The sequence below is a fragment of the Lissotriton helveticus genome, chromosome 3_1 (assembly GCF_964261635.1).
Source record: "Lissotriton helveticus chromosome 3_1, aLisHel1.1, whole genome shotgun sequence".
NCBI lineage: Eukaryota > Metazoa > Chordata > Amphibia > Caudata > Salamandridae > Lissotriton > Lissotriton helveticus.
In genome coordinates, this window is record NC_136061.1 from 1020220560 (window position 1) to 1020239357 (window position 18798).

General features: G+C 45.6%; 1 protein-coding gene across 4 annotated transcripts in view; it reads left to right on the forward strand.

The window, feature by feature from the left end:
• Positions 1-16305: 16305 nt before the first annotated feature.
• Positions 16306-18798, forward strand: part of WIPF1 (WAS/WASL interacting protein family member 1) — a 550722-nt gene continuing 548229 nt past the window's right edge. For 2 of the 4 annotated variants that reach the window (XM_078681535.1, XM_078681538.1), the window contains exon 1: positions 16332-16530. The gene's annotated coding sequence lies outside the window, so the exon portion shown is untranslated. Of the gene's footprint in view, positions 16531-18798 lie in introns of all 4 variants that reach the window. The other 2 variants (XM_078681536.1, XM_078681537.1) reach the window with 2 other exon arrangements.

Here is an 18798-nt window from a genome sequence, read left to right on the forward strand (position 1 = left end):
GCCCTACTGCTAAGGTTAGAGCGGGTGGCTCCTTCTCTTCTTCTTTCTGCTTGAAACAGGGAACAAGGCAAGGGTGTCCATTATCACCATCTCTGTTCTTACTAGCTATAGAACCTTTTCTATATCATATCCAAAATAATGAGGCCATTGCTGGTGTTCCGTTTGATGACTGTACTGTAAAATTAACTGCATACGCCGATGATGTGCTGATTTTGACGGAGAAAGCTGACGAGGCTATCCCGGCCCTAATGGACACAATTGATGAGTTTTCTAAAGTTTCAGGGTACAAGCTGAATAAGGACAAAACAGAAGTCAAGTTACTAAACAACATCGGGGGTAAAGAAATACTTGGTTCATCTGGCCTCACCTGGCAGCCAAAAGCTTTTAAATATCTGGGCTTAGATTTTGAAAAAGACTTAATTACGACCCTGAAAGTGAATGAGGACTTAACGTTAAAAAAGATCTCTAAGTTGTTAGATAGCTGGTCACCCGAATTTTTGTCCTGGTGGGGTAGGGCTGAGACTCTTAAAATGATGTGCACACCTCTGGTTAACTACCTGGCTTGCATGCTCCCAATGACTTTTTCGGACGAATTCGTCAAAAAAGTGGACAGGTTGTTTGGAGAGTTCCTGTGGCGAGGGAAAAAAGCCAGGATATCACTGAAAAAGTTGCAACTAGCAAAAGAAAAGGGCGGCCTGGACCTGCCCTCGTTCAGGAACTACCAGACGGCCTTCCTCTGTAAGCAGGGGGCTCTTTGGCTGGTCGACTCTACATCCTATACTCCAGTGTGGCTATCTATTGAGCGATCATTAATGGCGCATGCACCCCTCTCGGCTCTCCTCAGCATGGACTTGACCCATGTTCCCCACTCCAAATACATTCTACTAAATACCAGAAGGGCACTCCTCAGGCTTGACCAGTCCCATAAAACTGATTCGGTATTTAAAAAATCTACCCTACTCTCGTTATGGCATAACCCTATGTTTCGGATAGAGGGGAAGACCCTTTATTGGGAGTTGTGGGCTACACGTGGTATCCATATGGTAAATGACCTTTATGAAAATGGTAGGCGCATACCCTTCTCAACACTGCAAGAGAAATTTAATTTGCCGCCCGTAGAATTCTATCAATTCTTGAAATTGAAAGCCGCCATCTCTAAACGTGCCCTCACTACAGACTTACCATGGCTGCTGACCCGTCTCCGACTACTATACCATGCTGACCATTTTGTATCTAGAATATATAAATTGCTCCTCCCCCTGCCCAAGAAACCTCATAAGTTAACGGAAAGCAAGTGGGAATCGGAACCTAACTCGACAGGCATACCAATAGATTGGGAGGTAATACACAACACTGCATTATCAAATAAGGTATCACCGATTCTATGTCAAACGAAATACATGTTGCTGAACAGAGTGTTCTGGACCCCTCAGAAACTGTTTAAATGTAATCTGAAGGATACGCCTAATTGCTGGAACTGCCAGGAAGCACCTGGAGACTTGGCGCACATGCTTTTTGATTGTTCCCTATTAAGATCATTTTGGAGAAAAATATTTGCATATATTCATCAGGTATTCGGAATCACACCTGTACAGGAATTTGTATATGTCATCTTGGGCCCTTTAGAAACACAATTAACAGACATCCATGACCGACAACTACTTGATATCATGTTGACATTGGCGTGCAAGGTCACTTTATATAAATGGAAAAATTTTGCTGAAGTCAACTTTAAAATATGGATGGAATGGCTTTCCTTCTTGAGAGGGGCGGACAATCCGGCACTACAGTCGGCCACATGGAAGCCTTCGAACAAAAAACTGTGGTCCTCCCTGGATGCGTCATCCTCCCACTTTGAACCTCCATGATACACACTTCAACAGACTGTTTGTCTATATAGAATTTAGTATCTCTGTTTGGTCCCATATTTTCCACGCTTAAATGCTCTTAACGTTCAAATGCTTTCAACGCTTGAATGCTTTACTGTGTACTTACTGTCGCCTACACTGCGACCCATGCTTCTGTAAACCGATTGCTATTGATATATTGATACATCTGTCCTCTTTCTCTTTTTCCTCCTTTTTCTCTCTTATTCCTCCTTTCCTCTTTACTTTCCCTTTTTTTTTTCTTTCTTTGTTCTTTTGATTATTGTAAGAGTCATTGTGACAACATTACATCCATCTGTGCATTGGAAAATTTATTGTATTGTCTTTGTTTTCAATTTTCTTCAATCTTCAATAAAAAAGATTTGAATAAAAAAAACAAATTTGCTGCACTTAGAGGTGAAATGTCAGACTAAGTCTTCTGACAAATTTCTATTTATTTTTTTAACATGGAGATTGGTGTTTGTAAACTTCTTTCTCTTTGCAGGCAGAGAAAGAAAAATGAAGTGGATTATGTGGCAATCTTGCTGGGGTACAAAATGTGAAATGAAAGGCTGTAGGGTGACATTTTTGTAACACACAACAACATGGAAATACCTGTAAGTGGCCTGTACACAATCAGTAGTTCAGAAAGCAAAAATGAAGCACTTTTTTTTGTAATTCTGAAGTGTGATGTAAACAAAGGTTTTAATAGAATCAAACAAATCAAGACAGCTTTTCTTCGTGACACGCAAATAATAAATATTCACTGAACATCGATTTCAACGCATCATTTGGGTGCAGTATAATTTTATCAGTAAAACAGTATGCCTGTGCAAATTTAGTGGCCTTTTCAATGAAAAATGTACTTTTGGTAACTGACAGTGCACTACCACAAGAAGCTTTAGTTACATTAAAAAATCGCCTGCCTCATATCCATTAAAGCTAGATGAGTCGTGAATGTTTGTCATGCAAAAAAGTGGGTTGTGGTCCTATAAAGTTTGGAAAGCATTGACTTAACTCATTAAAGCTGACGCAATCACTCAACTGGCCACACACTTCTAAAGATAAAAACTAGACTCAGCCTCCACTGAGCAATGTAAACATTTGGAATGTTTGGAATGCTGTACCTCAGACTATAGCTAGTTTCGGTGATGCCATGCTCACCCTCAACATTATAAAAGGTTAAACTTACAAACAGTTCAGCAAGTTCCTTTCATAAGGGAAAGATGTGCTTCTAGACGGCCCTATAGTGTGAACGCTGGCTATCTCCGAAACTACAGGCTTGTTTTAAAATGTATTTGTGATCTTCAGTCAAAACAGATTCTATGGCAGGACCGGAGGCTTCTGATTATGCTTTCTCATTTCTTTACTGCACAAACAGCAGCCAATGAAAGTAAAACTACAATGGTAAAAAACAACATTTCCCATGAGGCTTTGAACCATGCCTCCGATACTACAACCAATCACTGTAGTAACAAGCATATAAAGTATCGAGACACTAATCTGGCCTCCTCTTTCTTTGCTGCTCCACAGCCCAGATAAGTGCTCCTTACTTTTTATGCTTGTACGATCTCATGTTACAGATTTCGCCTCTGGCGTATGTTTTTTCATGATCGGATCATGATGTTTATGCAATTGCTGGTACTGTGTACTGTTTGGTAATATGCTTATGTTGTACGTTTAAGTTTACCGCGCTGTGGTGCCTTGTTCCCATACGCCGCGGTCGGCGTTCCTTCTCCCCCCGATCTCGGAGCGGTGCTTCTCTGGCCCGCTCCGTGCCCCGGTAGATCTGTGTGGAGCGCGTGTTGCGCCCGTAGGCTCCCCTCTTGTCCCTGAATGCTGCTCGCGGCTGTGGCCGCTGCTAATCGCGGTCGTGATTACGAGGGACTTGGCCCCCCCTCGGGGAAAGAGGCGCACGTCGGAGCCCGGCTGAGGCCCGGCGTACGTCTTCAGGGACTCGTGCACGCCAGTGTGCGCGCGCAGCCCGCAATTAGTGCCGAACAAGACGCTCTAACCCTGGCTGAAAGGGGGATTCACGCAGTTTGGCCAGGAGCCGAGGGGCCCTTTTTGTTCTAAAAAAAAGCAGCGTTTTCGTTCCCTTTGGCAATCGGAGGTCTTGGACATTAACCCCTTACTTCCCAGAGACAGAGGAAGTGGGTTAATTTTTGGAAACCCTTTTCTTTTCTGATTAAGGGTTGTTTTCCCTCCGTTAGTCCTAGCATTGGACTTTATGCATTTGGTATCACTTGGTATTTCCGGCTCCTGCGCCTGGCACTTCCCCTGATCGACGCCCTTGCCTGGGCTGGCAATTGTGCTTCCCTCTGGGGATTTACAGTGGAATTGAAAGTTCCTTGTGATTATGGCAGATACTGAGTACTGCGAAGAGGAGGGTGCTGCGTGCGATTACCAGGGCAATGATGAGTATTACGACGAGGAGTCTATGGAAGATATGATTGACAAAAAGCTGGACGCTAAACTTGATAAGGCCCTTTCTTCAGCCCTGCTTCCATTAGCCAAAAAATTGGATCTACTGGTCCCTGGTAAGCCTCTCCCTCTTCCTGGACAGGAACATTCACGTCCCCCTCCCCTAAAGAAGGTGGCTCTTGACCCGTCCTGGCCCCACGCCCAGTCCTATGATAAGCTTTATAAATCCAAGGAGTCTTCCACTGGTGACAAGACCTTGCCGTCCCGCTCCCCCCCGAAGGATACCACTACTGACACTGATACTGATACAGACTCCTCAGACGCTGCTCCTTGCAAGCGCACTAAGCTAAGAAACGCAAGCATGCATCCCCATCGGTCAACCCCTCGCCCTTTTCCTTTGACCCATCGGACATTGTACATCCTAGGTCCTCTGATTGGCTCCCTCCCCCGGCTGTGGCGGAATACCTGGAAACTCACCTCTGCAAAGGTTTTGATAAAGAGGTGAGAGCACGCCTTAAGTCCGAGTGTCCCCGCCCCGACTTGGCCCACAAGGTGGCCGTCACCCCCGACATTGATCCCTCCATGACTACTTTCCTCACGAAGTATAAGAAAGACCCTAAAAAAGGAATTGATCACGCGCTTAGAGCGTGCCAAGATAAGGTCCTTGACCTTTCAGGGCCGTTGGCCAAGATCCTGGAACTAGCCCTTCAAGCTCAAGAGACAGGTGATGCCATTCATCCTGAAGTCCTAGCGGGTTGGGCACAATGTGCCATCTGTATGCTGGGGAACACCAACTGCGCTTTAGCTTCTGAAAGGCGTAAATCAGTCTTGCTCCGGATTGATCCTCAGTTGGTTGAGTTGGCTTCGTCAGAACCGGGTCCTTTCGCGGAAGGACAGTTGTTTGGGGACAATTTTGTGAAAGACATTGCCAAATTTGTTAATACCTTTGCGTCCCTTGATAAATCTCAGGCCTCCTTGAAGAGGGTGTTGCACCAGGTCTCTAATAGGGCCGGGCGTGGCAGAGGACGTTCCACCGGCCGGTATTCGAATACCAGTCCTCAAAGGGGATACGCCCCTAGACGGGGCAGAGGATACACACAAGAGCCGGACCAGGCCGGTTTCTATCCGTCAAGATCACGCGGCTTCAGAGGCCGCTATAATCGAGGTGTCAACAGAGGTTACAAGAACTTCGACAATCAGTCCTCTGGTAAGTCAGGTGTGCCCATTGGTCCATTTAGGGGGCAGGTTGCGTCACTTTGTGATGAATTGGACGAGTCTCACGTCGGATGCTTGGGTCCTACAGACCGTCCAGGGTTACCAGATAGAGATGTTAGAATGTCCCCTTCAAGCCGTTCCCCCTCAGCCTCTCCTTTTTTCCCGTCTAGAACAGAGTTTTATCGACTCAGAGCTAGAGGAATTGTTAGCCAAAGAGGCTATTGCCGTAGGACCCTTCATGCCCGAAGGATTCTGCAGCAATGTCTTCCTGGTACAGAGAAAGGAGGCGGCCAACGCTTGGTTCTAAATTTGAGAGACTTCAATCCCTATGTCACTTACCGCCACTTCAAGATGGAGGGTATCCATCTTTTACGGGACCTTTTGTTGGAAAACGACTGGATGGTCCGATTAGATTTAAAAGACGCCTATCTGACAGTCCCCATCTGCCTCTCTCATCAGAAATTCTTGCAGTTTCCTTGGAAAAGGCAGTGGTACCGGTACAAGGTGCTTCCCTTTGGTCTGTCCTCGGCCCCTTGGGTCTTCACCTAGCTTCTCAAACCGGTGATCTCTCGCCTTCGAGAGATGGGAGTGCGTCTCATCGTCTACCTAGACGACATGCTTATTTTAGCCCAAGATCGGTCCCTTCTTCTCACCCACTTAGAGTGGACAACGTCCCTGCTGCAGAATCTGGGGTTCGTTATCAATATCAAGAAATCGGTGATGATACCGAACCAGCAGATGGAATTCCTAGGTTTCCTGATAGACTCTGTGTCAGCTCAACTGCTCCTCCCTCTTCACAAGATCAGGTCCATCAAGAGGGAAATAGTATCCACCCTGACCAAGGAGAAGATTTCCTTGCGTGTGCTAGCGAGGATTGTGGGCCTTCTGGCCTCGTCAATCCAAGCCATCTTCCCGGGCCCCTTACATTACAGAGCCCTTCAGAGACTAAAAAACTTTTACTCACAGAGGAAATTTCATTACGATCACCTTATTCCTCTTTCACCAGAGGCCAGAGAGGAGCTTCAATGGTGGCTGGACCACATGTCAGCCTGGAATGGCCGAGCCATCTTCGGCGCAGCCCCGGATGTGGTAGTCGAATCAGACGCCAGTCAATGGGGCTGGGGCGCTCGCTGTGGAGACTTTACCACAGGAGGACGTTGGTCAGCGGACGAACTCTCACTACACATAAACTGTCTAGAGTTGTTGGCAGGGTCATTTGCCATCAGGTCTGTCTCACCACTGAAGAGCAATTGTTGTATTCTCCTTCGAATGGACAATGTCTCAGCGGTGAGATACATCAACCGATTAGGGGGTACGAAGTCCCGAATGCTGGTCCACATTGCGAAGGAATTTTGGCACTTTTGTCTAGATCGCAAGATCTCTGTGGTGGCGGAATACCTTCCAGGGAAATTCAATCAGGTGGCGGATTGGATTTCCCGATTTCTCCGAGACTTCAGCGATTGGAGACTTCACCCATCACTGTTTGCTCAGATCATGACTATGCGAGGCCCCTGTCAAATGGACTTGTTCGCCTCTCGCCTCAATGCTCATCTTCCCCGGTTTTACAGTTGGAGACCGGATCCGATGGCGGTGGGAACAGATGCGTTCCTTCACCATTGGGGGCAACGGAGGAATTATGCCTTTCCCCCGTTTGCTCTGATCCCGAGAGTGGCGGCGTTGGTACGCCGGGAGAGGGCGACAATAGTGTTGGTGACTCCGTTCTGGTCGACTCAGTCGTGGTTTCCCACACTGTTGGAGTTATCTGTGGATCTTCCCTTCCGGCTACCAGTCTTCCCGACGCTTCTGCAGGACCCAGTGGGGGCTTGCCACCCATTAATCCTGCAGAATCAATTGACCTTGATGGTATGGACGCTCTCCGGAGACATGAATGCCTTGCAGGCCTTTCACGAGAAGCTTCCGGCTTTATGCAACAGGCGTGGGCTCCTTCCACCCGGAAACGATACTCTGCTTCTTGGAAGAAGTGGGTGGGTTGGTGCCTTTCAAAACAGGTGGATTCCGTGGGATCAAATGTGACTGATGTACTGAATTTTCTGTCTGAACGTGCAGCTTCGGGCCTGGCTTACAGGTCGGTTAATAATTTCAGGTCTGCAATTTCTGCTGGTCACGACCACATCGAGGGTAAGCCTGTGGGGATGCATCCCTTGGTTTGTAAGTTACTCAAAGGTGTGCGTGCGGCCAATCCTCCTCGGCCCAGGTATTCCACAATGTGGGATGTTACAAAAGTGCTTAATCTGCTGGAAACCTGGCCCAATAATGGTGATTTGTCTTTGAAGCAGCTCTCTGCCAAGTTCACTATGCTATTGTGTCTCATTTCATGTCGCAGAGTTTCGGATGTTAGAGCATTAGATTTGGCTGGTAGAATGTTTTCTCCGCAGGGTGTTTCCTTTGTTATTACACGGCGGACTAAGACCATGTCACGCTCAGTAGAATATCCCGCCTTTCCTCATAACAACAAATTATGTGTGTTGCAGTGTCTCAAATGCTATGAAGAGCGTACTAGTGCACACAGGACGGATCCTTTGGATCAGTTGCTAATCCCTGTTCGGAAACCCTTCAAACCAGTCGCTGCAGCCACTTTAGCCAGATGGGTTCAATGGGTTATGTCAGAGGCTGGCATTGATATCTCTGTTTATGGTGCTCATTCTACTAGAGGTGCGATGGCTTCTAAAGCCTATGTATTAGGTTCTCGCTTAGAGGACATCCTTAAAGCGGCTGATTGGTCTTCTGATTCGATGTTTAAAGTGTTTTATTATAAACCTATTCCTCATGTTTCTGATGCTGTGATTGATGAGCTTTGAACCAGCATAATCAGAAGCCTCCGGTCCTGCCATAGAATACAACATTTTCTAGCTATCGCGACAAGAATTTTAGATTCTATTAAGGACACGGAGGCGAGGATTATCCCACCCGTTGGGACAGTTAGGTAACTGTAAGTTGTTTTGAAATGATGTTGTTTAACAACTTGTACCCACCCTATGAGGAATGTAGTTTGGTGGACGCTTTTTCTCAGACTTCTTTTTCTGTTTCAGGAAATGATTCCAACAAGAGTTGATTGCCTTCTTTGGATTGTGATGCTGATCCTTCCTGGCAGAAGATGATTCCTTCGTGGTTTTGGATTGTTCTCCGTTGAGAATTATTATGGAACTGTTTTTCTCTCCGTTGAGAGTTCAAGGCTTGCTTTAATACGACAGACTGTTCGCGCAAAGAAAGAGGAGGCCAGATTAGTGTCTCAATACTTTATATGCTTGTTACTACTATGATTGGTTGTAGTATTGGAGGCGTGGTTCAAAGCCTCATGGGAAATGTTGTTTTTTACCATTGTAGTTTTACTTTCATTGGCTGCTGTTTGTGCAGTAAAGAAATGAGAAAGCATAATCCTCGCCTCCGTGTCCTTAATAGAATCTAAAATTCTTGTCGCGATAGCTAGAACATTTTGTATTCGAGTTTTATTGTAGGAATTGTTGTATATGAAACCGGGTTTTCTGTTGAGTACAATGTATAGCTCTTGCAAAAACACCTGCACAACGCCAGGTGGAAAGGAAAGTACTAATTAAATTGTGTCCATGCAAGACAACTTCTTTCATTGTTGGGACTAACATTTTAAAAAGCAACTATTGAAAGTGTACAATGTTATTTTTTAAGAACTCATAATATTTAATTTAGCATTGGAATATCAGGGTGTGGGGGGCGTGGTTTGGACGCCGAGGGAAATGGCGCCTTAGTACTTTTCTCCTCCCGTAATGCTGCCTAATAATCAGAATCGGAACCTCTCCGCCTTGCCTAATCCTGGTGTCAGAATCGGCACCGTTAATTGGAATATGAGGGGAGTGCAACGATCCGAGTCTCGGAGGTGAAAGAGCTCAGAGAGGCATAAAATCCGGAGTAATCTCGGAGCGCCCATGCTGCTGCGACACTGACACTGACGGGAGACTGACGGGAGAGATACACTCACCGATGCGCCGCAGACCTGGAGACACCGTTTGATCTCTATCCAGGGACCCGTGAGTACACTCGCTTCACTACCGGCATGTAAGCGGCTGCTATAGCTGTCACACGGAGCCTTCACCAGGACGGAGCCTTTACCAAGATGGCCGCCGCCGACTTCATAACGGCTTGATGCGCTTCAATTCCCCCACCACGCTGTCATGCGATTACGGCCTATACCCGCACCAACAACGATCCCCACATCATATGTAAGGAGGATCTGGTCATTCAAGGAGTGCATTTATGGCAAATAGTAGCGCGAGCTTTCAATGCACGACGATCGGCGCTCATACTGATGTCACCACGTGTTCTGGCAAACCTGGGCACCTCTTCATGGCGGCACAACCTATACTAAGCCCTGCCAAGCTACGAATGTCCGCAAATGACCGCAAATAACTGCTGGCTAGTCTCTGATTTCGATGTTGATGTGCTCCCTGAGCCCTACTTTCCTAGGTGAAGTCTACAACGTTAGGTGCACGATTAAGAAGGTGACTTACCAATCCTTCACCACAGACAAGCGTCATACAGCCTCCTAGTCACTCACTGTCATACACCTGGGTCCAAGAGATGGCGGTGAAAATTTAACTCACCTGTCAACTGCAAGACGGGGAAGAACGCCGGGGTGCAACGGGGAGCCCACTCAGATCAAGTGTCCTGCTGTAAGATCTACGATATACGTCCATAAATACCGTCTCCTACGAGGTGCCATCTGAGTACTGGAACTGGGACAATGGATTCCAAGGAGCAAAACTCCCTGAAAAGGGTCAAATCTGACCACTCTAACCCAGGTTCTCCTAACAAGACCAAGAAAGTCACACCAGACGCAATAGATATGATCCTAAGCAAGCTGGATGAGGTGAAAGACCTGGCCAGATCGACCAAGGAAGAGGTTGTGGCAATTCGTCAAGACATAAGGGACACCAACGCTCGCCTTACAGAAACGGAATCAAGGATCAGCCGACTCGAAGACATCGAAGTAAAGACGTCTGCGGCTCTAAAACAATTGCACATTTCCTCAGACTCCACTACAAGAAAGCTTGCTGAATTGGAGGATAGGAATCGAAGGGGGAACCTGCGCATTTTCGGCGTTCCGGAGGGATCCGAAGATTCAGAAGGCTCATGTATTCAATTCCTGGAATCATGGTTCGCTCAGGCTACAAGTCTGACCTTCGCTCATCCCCTGGAATTCGACAGGGCCCACAGAGTGCCGGGAAGGATCACCAAAACGCAAAAAGGTCCCAGGCCTATAGTGTGTAAACCGCTACGCTACCAACACGTGGAACAAATCCTTGCCTTTGTCCGGAAACACAACCATATTTTATGGAGGGATGCGAAGATCTACATCTCACAGGACTACAGTAAGGAGACAGTGGAAGTGAGAAAAGCGTTCCTGGCACTACGACCGCAATTGAAATCAAGGGGCTACCAGTTCGGCTTTGTGGGTCCATCAAAATACAGAGTGGTCGTGCGGGGGGCCCCACACATCTTTTCAGATCCCATGAAACTCAGGCGTATGTTGGACGATCTGGATGGACGTGACATGGACACCAACAATATGGAAAATGAGACAGCTTCGGCCTCTGGCTACAAATGAGTATCCTTTGCTTATATTGCTTATATTGTCTATGTAAAATATCGTTGTGCCTTCACAAAATAACGTGACTATCGGACCAGTCTCTCTACATAAAATATCCGCAGGTCTCTTGCTCTTGGCTGTTGGTAGGGAAGTACTTGCAATTTGCTGCTCATTCGTTTCCGGTCATGACTTCCGTGATACTTAGATTCTAGGTATATATTTTGTACTAGCTCTCCGCTATTCCTGGGCACGACTCATAGTACTCACCTTGCTCGCTACTGTGCTACATTACTTACTTTATGATGTGTTAGACTCAATAGGAGCTCTTTGCCTTAAACCTAGTATTTCTTTCCAAGGTTGTTTTCTTAGATTCTAGGATTCTAGGATGCACAGTCTCATAATTATTGACGTCTGCAGATGGCTTAGGAATGGAGCCTGTTGCTCCTTCACAGTACAAAAGCTGTTTTCACATTGTTTTGCATAAATGCTCTCATGTTGAAATGGGGTACCTTGAATCTAAACCTGTGACATTTCTTTCATGGGTCTAACTGAGTTATCACTACGTTAAATGTATGAAAATTGTTCCGATGTTTCTACTATATTGGCATGTACGGGAGGGAATACCGCGATTTTCCTCAAGTCACCATGCTTTCTGTTTGCGGTTGGGGAGGGTGGGGTGGGGGGTGTGGGAAGACTGGGAGGGATACGTGTTGTATGTGTTGGTTTTCATTCTCTTGCTTTTGCCTTTTCTTCTTTGTCTTCTTCTCTTTATTTATACCGACAAGATTTGGCGTTTGCATGCCATCCTTACAAGCTCGCACAATTACTAGATACTTCTATGGTTCAGGTGCTACACTAAACAGGTCATTGAGTCTACTACAACACATGCTCTCACTGAAACACATAGAACTAATTTCTCCGAGAATCATACCAATACATTCTGTATGTAATATTTTAGAATGACGTGCTCTACTATTAATACGCCACTTGGAGTGGCCACGGTTGAGAAACTAAAAATTCTATCCCTAAATGTGAAAGGTTTAAATCAACCCGTTAAAAGGCAAAAGATACTGGATTACTTGCGTAGGCAAAAAGGGGATATCGTGTTGCTACAAGAAACCAAATTAGATAGTAAACAATTCTATACGCTAAGAAACAAATATTATTCAGAAGTAGTAGGCTCTGATGCGGTGGGGAAAAAAAATGGAGTATTGATATTGATAGCCAAAAAATCCAAAGTTGAGTTACTCTCATCGTCAACAGACGAAAAGGGCAGATGGGTTGCGACCAAACTATGTAGGGATAACACAGAGTTTTACGTCACCAACATCTATGCACCCAACACTAGTGACTTAACTTTCTGGGAGGGCCTAGCAAAACAGGTTGAGACTATTCCAGATTCTGCTATACACGTACTGGGGGGTGATTTTAACTTGCCAATGGATCCATTCCTAGATAGAGACTCACGGTGCTCTTTCAAATCAAACAAGTCTCACAAAGCTTTACTTAACCTGTGCCAACGTTTCCACCTGGTTGACGCATGGAGATTACAAAATCCCACAGATAGGGACTATACGTTTTACTCGTCACCACATGATTCTTATTCGCGTATTGATTACATTCTAATCACACAGAATGGGGTTCCGAGAATAGAGGACTCTTCTATTGAACCAAGGGTTATGTCCGACCATTCGTGTATCTCCCTCTCCATATCCAACGCTAAACCCTCTTCACGACAAACATCATGGCGCTTAAATGACGAAATTCTAAATAAAGATAACCATCGCCTCGCTATCCAATCTGCCATTCGCTCGTATCTGGAGTTGAATGAAAGAGGGGACACCTCTGACTTAGTACGCTGGGAGGCATTAAAAAGCACGATCAGGGGGGTATGTATCAAAATCCGTTCAGCAATGAACAAAGACCACAATGCTAAACTGGAAGCACTTGAGCGAGAGATATCAGACCTAGAAAACAAGCACCTAATTGATAGAGACAGAATAACTCTCAACACAATGACTGCTAAGAAATATGAATACAATAAGCTTGTTAGCGAAAGAGCAGGCGTATGGTTAGACAGGAGACGTAGACTCAAACTTTGTGAATCCAACAAAGCGGGTAAGAGCTTGGCCGCTTATCTAAAGTTTAAGGTCCAAAAGAATTCAATTAATGTCATTAAGGATGCATTGGGGGTGGGCCACTCTGAACCAGACGAAATAGCAGAAGTTTTTAAAGACTTCTACGAAACCCTCTATGCCAAAAATCCATCTGTAGAGGGGGGAAAGATTCAGGACTACCTTAACGAATGTGATCTGCCGAAACTCTCCCTGGATGATCAACAGGGGCTCAACGATCCAATTACGGCAATTGAAATAGAGAAAACAATTAGGTCTCTAAAGTGTGGTAAAGCTCCCGGCCCGGACGGCTTCACCGCAAAATTTTACAAAAGCTTTGCCTCCTTTCTGGTGGACCCCCTCCTCCATTTGTTCAAGGAAATAAGCGACACGGGTGCAGTAAGAGGAACTCTGGCTGAGGCTACTATTGCTGTACTCCCGAAAGACGGTAAGGACCCCTCCTTCCCCAAAAATTATAGGCCTATTTCCCTAATTAATCTGGACTGCAAAATCCTAGCTATGATTCTTTCGTCACGTTTACAACGTGTTCTTCCTGACCTAATCCACCCTTCTCAAGCAGGATTTCTTAAAAATCGATTATCCAGTGATAACACCAGAGTTCTAGCGCACGTCCTGGAAAAAGCTAAGCTCTTAGACACACCAACTGCGGCAATAACTTTGGATGCCGAGAAGGCTTTTGATAAAGTAGACTGGGCATTTCTCGAGGCCGTGTTACATAAATTCAACCTAGGAACAACGTTTACGAAACTTGTCATGTCGCTTTACGCCTGTCCCACTGCAAAGGTTAGGGCGGGTGGCTCTTTCTCCTCTTCCTTGTCCTTGAAACAGGGTACGAGACAGGGATGCCCCCTCTCCCCATCCTTGTTTTTGCTAGCGATTGAGCCGTTCCTATATCATATAAGACACAATGAAGCAATTGCCGGTATCCCATTTCAGGATTGTACTATAAAACTGACCTCGTACGCCGATGATGTGCTAATCATGTCTGAGAGAGCGGATGAGGCCATCCCGGCACTCATGCATACCATTGATGAATTCTCCAAGGTCTCTGGCTACAAGCTAAATAAGGACAAAACGGAGGTCAAACTCCTGAACAATATTGGAAATAGTGGAATCCTTGGAAATTCCGGCCTCACATGGCAACCGCATTGCTTCAAGTACTTAGGCCTTGATTTTGGGAAAGATTTAATTTCAACACTGAAAATCAATGAGGAACTAACCCTGAAAAAGATCTCAACACTATTAGATGGTTGGTCACCCAAGTTTCTCTCCTGGTGGGGCAGAGCAGAGACTCTCAAAATGATGTCCACCCCTCTGGTGAACTATCTTGCTAGCATGCTCCCTATGACCTTTACGGACGACTTCGTTAAGAAAGTGGACAGGCTGTTTGGCGAGTTTTTGTGGCGGGGTAAGAAAGCTAGGATATCTATGAAAAAACTGCAGATGGCAAAAGAAAAAGGCGGCCTGGGTCTTCCCTCGTTCAGGAACTACCAGACAGCTTTCCTTTGCAAGCAGGGTGCCTTATGGCTGGTGGATTCTCCACCCTATGTCCCAGTGTGGCTAAACATTGAAAAGTCTATCATAGCACATGCACCCTTACCGTCCCTTCTTAGTATGAACTTGACACATTTACCTCATTCCAAATATATCCTACTGAATACCAGACGAGCTTTACTAAGGCTTGATCAAACCCACAAAACTAACCTCACTATTAAGAAAACCACTTTCATGTCACTTTGGAAAAACCCTATGCTCAAACTAGACGGCGAAACCCTTTTCTGGAAATCATGGTCTGAAAGGGGCATTAATATGGTTAAGGATCTTTACGAGGGAACCCAACCCATTCCCTTCTCGAAATTACAGACTTCATATGACCTGTCCCCCATGGACTTCTACCAGTTCCTGAAACTGAAGTCTATCATCTCAAAACGTAATCTCTCCACCGACACGCCTTGGCTTGTGACACATCTTCCACACTTTACTCGCGTTGGCCACTTTGTATCTAGAGTCTACAAACTACTCCTACCTTTTCCCGGGAAATCCCATAAAAAGGCGGAAGGTAAATGGGAATCAGAACCCAACACGACGGGAATAGTGTTAGATTGGGACATAATTCATAAAACCGCCTTAACTAACAAAGTGTCCCCAATTCTCTGTCAGACAAAATATATGTTGCTGAACAGGACGTTCTGGACTCCACAGAGACTTTTTAAATGTCATCTGAGAGATACACCTGTTTGTTGGAACTGCCAAGCAGGGGTAGGGGACTTCGCACACATGCTTTTTCTCTGCCCTATATTGCAGACATTCTGGGATAGGATCTTTGATTACATTCACCAAACCTTTCACATCACTCCCACAAGGGAATTTATTTATGTTATTTTAGGAGCACTAGATACACAGCTTCATGACATTCATGACCGCCAACTTCTTGATCTGATGCTAACACTGGCTTGCAAGGTTATCTTGTGTAAGTGGAAAAGCTCGTCGGAAGTTACTTTTGCATTATGGCGGGAGTGGCTTTCCTTCTTGAGAGGGGCTGACAATCCAGCGTTGCAATCGGCCACTTGGCGTCCCTCGAATAAGAAGCTATGGAAATCTCTCGATGCCAAATATTTTCAATATGACCCCCCGTGAAGTAACGGGTGGGACTGTGTTTACTCTTGTATGGTTCACTGCAGATATATCTTCGCATCTGATCGCACTGAACGACCCTATTGTTGCTAGCTTGGATGCCATGTGTTTGGTCCTCTTATCTCCTGTTTCTTTTCCTTATGTGTAAATGTCATTTAATAACATGTATCAATCCATCTATGTAATTGAAGCTTTTTCTGTAATGTTTTTCCTTTGTTTTATCCTAAATTCTCAATAAAAAGGATTTGAAATAAAAAAAAAAAAAAAGGAATATCAGGGTGTGCTTAAAAGTCAAATTAGTTCAATAAGTATGCCCACTGCGTGTTTTTGAGGGTTTTGAGCCACAAACCCCTCCATCGAACTGAAGACTATTTCCTTTGCTTTAGGAAACCCACCGAAAGGAGTTAATGGGGACTGTCTCTTTAAGGAGAAAGAGACAGGAAGTCTAAGTGCTGGTTGTGCTGAACTGCGGCTGCTAAGTTCTGCTGGCTATTTTGTGCTGAAAGGCTGGGCAAAAACCAGAAGCCTGTTAACTTCAGCCCCTCGGTCTTCGCGCGTTTCCAAAACAATACAGGCTCCCTCGGCCAAGTAACCTCAGTTTTGAAGTGCGCCCCTCTGCCCCACAGAGCACCGGAGCCTGGCGTGTCCTGGAGGATGGGAAACCACGCCAAGTGAGGTAAGCGAGCCCTGGCGGAGGCGCGTGCCGCTACCAGCGGCAGCGGCACACGTTGCACAGAGAGGCTCGAAGAAATACTTTCAGCAGATGTTTTTGGTGTGTGTGTGTGGGAATGGGTGTGGCTTTGAGAGAGTAACGGAAACTGCCCTGGGTTGGCAGTATCTGCGGGCAAAGATAGAGCGGCTGAACGCACAAAATCCGCTTTAATTCTGATTAACGAGATAAGTATTGCTAATGCGTAGGCAGCGATTGCCCTGGTCTGGGCGTTCGGATGGGCTGCGCTACTGGCGCAACTCCGGGAGGAGCTGTTTTCGCTTTTTTTTGTCTTGTGCAGAGATATTTATTTATTTTTAGTCACGCTTGCGATTTCATAATTTTGAGTATAACGTTTAATTTAAAAGTACAATTCTAACATGCAGCTGGCCACTTCCTACAGCCCGTTGTAGTTTAAAGGCCGTTGCTTATAAGGCTGAGTTCGGAAAACATGACCAATACCTTTAAACTTAACCACGGGCTACACTGTGTGTGGGGGGGAGCCGCTCGGCGCGTCTGTCCTTCCAAAACCGCAAACTTCCCGCTCTGGTACATTATGTGTCCACGTGAAAGCAGCGACACATCATCATTTTGAAACCAGACCGGCCTTGGTTGTGCTTGGGAAGTGGCGTGTATGTGCACTCTGCATCTCAAAAGAGAAAAGATGCCCCAGGTTTCTCCTTTGCATTCTGGTACTTGTAGTCCTAGATTTAGAACGAGAAACTTAAAAATACGGGTAGAAGAATGTAAAGAAAAGCCAGAATCAGACATGCTGCAGAGTGGCGTTGCACAGTTTACCCCCACAGCGACCAAATTGTGACGAGGGCCCCTAAAGTCTCCCAGCGCATAGATATTCATTGGCCTTGGGTGAAACGGGCCCCTAAAGTGTGTGTGTGGTGGGGGGTCCCTCCTGCACCACAGGGGCCTGCCTTAAAACCCCGAGTGATCGGATACGCGTGACACCATATTTTTCTGCGTTGTCTTTGATGCTGTAACCGAAACAAATAATGATGTCATTGCACGTGATACGTGACAACATATTGAATTTCAAGAAAAAGGGTGCGAAGGAGAAATTCTATCGCGTTCAACAGAAGACTGACTCTTAATCACGTGAGCTGGTGAACCGACGGGTCAACTGTGAAAACAGGCAGTTCCACGTTAACTTAAAGGTTCTTTTGATAGGGCAGCTGAAACGGATCTTTCTCTGAGTCTGGAAGGAGACTTCGAAAGAATTGCCCTTTGAATTCGAATTCACTGGTGCCCCTGGATTTGTGAATGAACACAGCTGCACGAGGCACATTTATTTCATAAACCACGTTTTAATACTGCTTGCGATCTTAGTAGATTTCATTCTTCAAGATACTAAAAGAAACGTCCTACAATGCTCACTTGTGGCCATTGTTTCTTACATCTGGGCAGCACACCCCAGAGCTGTCAGCTGCTTCCCTGTCGCGTGGTACGTTCCATTTTTCTTCCACAAGTATTAAATGGTGTAGATGGGTCATGGGCTTCCAGCCTCTTCTGTAATAAGAGCTACATATGTTCAATGAAAATAACCTGAGCCACGAGAGTTGTATTGCGACCACATTAGAAAAGATTGCATAAGTGGCAACCAAATGCAAGCTTTACATTAGCAGCAGTGACCGTCTCAGCCCATCAGATATGGTTGCCAGCAGTAATGTGATGTGAATTTGTAGAGCGCAGCCCATCACCCGTGAGGGTATCAAGGCGCTGTAATGCAAGAAAGGCTTTGTCAATGTGGATTGCCTCTATGTGTGTAATACATAACTATAGCTGCAATGCACCTGGCGCCGAGATTATATTATTAGTAATAAGTCAACCAGGTGCCACATTATTTATAACAGTTTTAAAAATATTTTGGAAATGCAACCATTTTTCTCCCAAAGTCAGTTTATGAGATCTAAAAATAGACACATTTTCTTGCTGATTACACACTCTTCAATATTGGTATAAGTATAATACTTCAACTAGGCACAAACCTCTTCTGTAATAGGCTGGGTTGCACGCAGGAGAGCTGCTTGCAGGTAGCTGGAGAGCTACTGGTTGGAGAAGCTGGAGATCGATAATGTGGTTCACCTTTGGCACTATAAGCATGGCTGGCCGGTCCAGAATGTTTTTGTTGTTAGCTGGAAAAAAGGGCTTGAAAGTCATTCTCATGACTTTGTGACGCAGTATCAGTAATGGTACATGGCCTTTTTTATGAACCCTTAATGC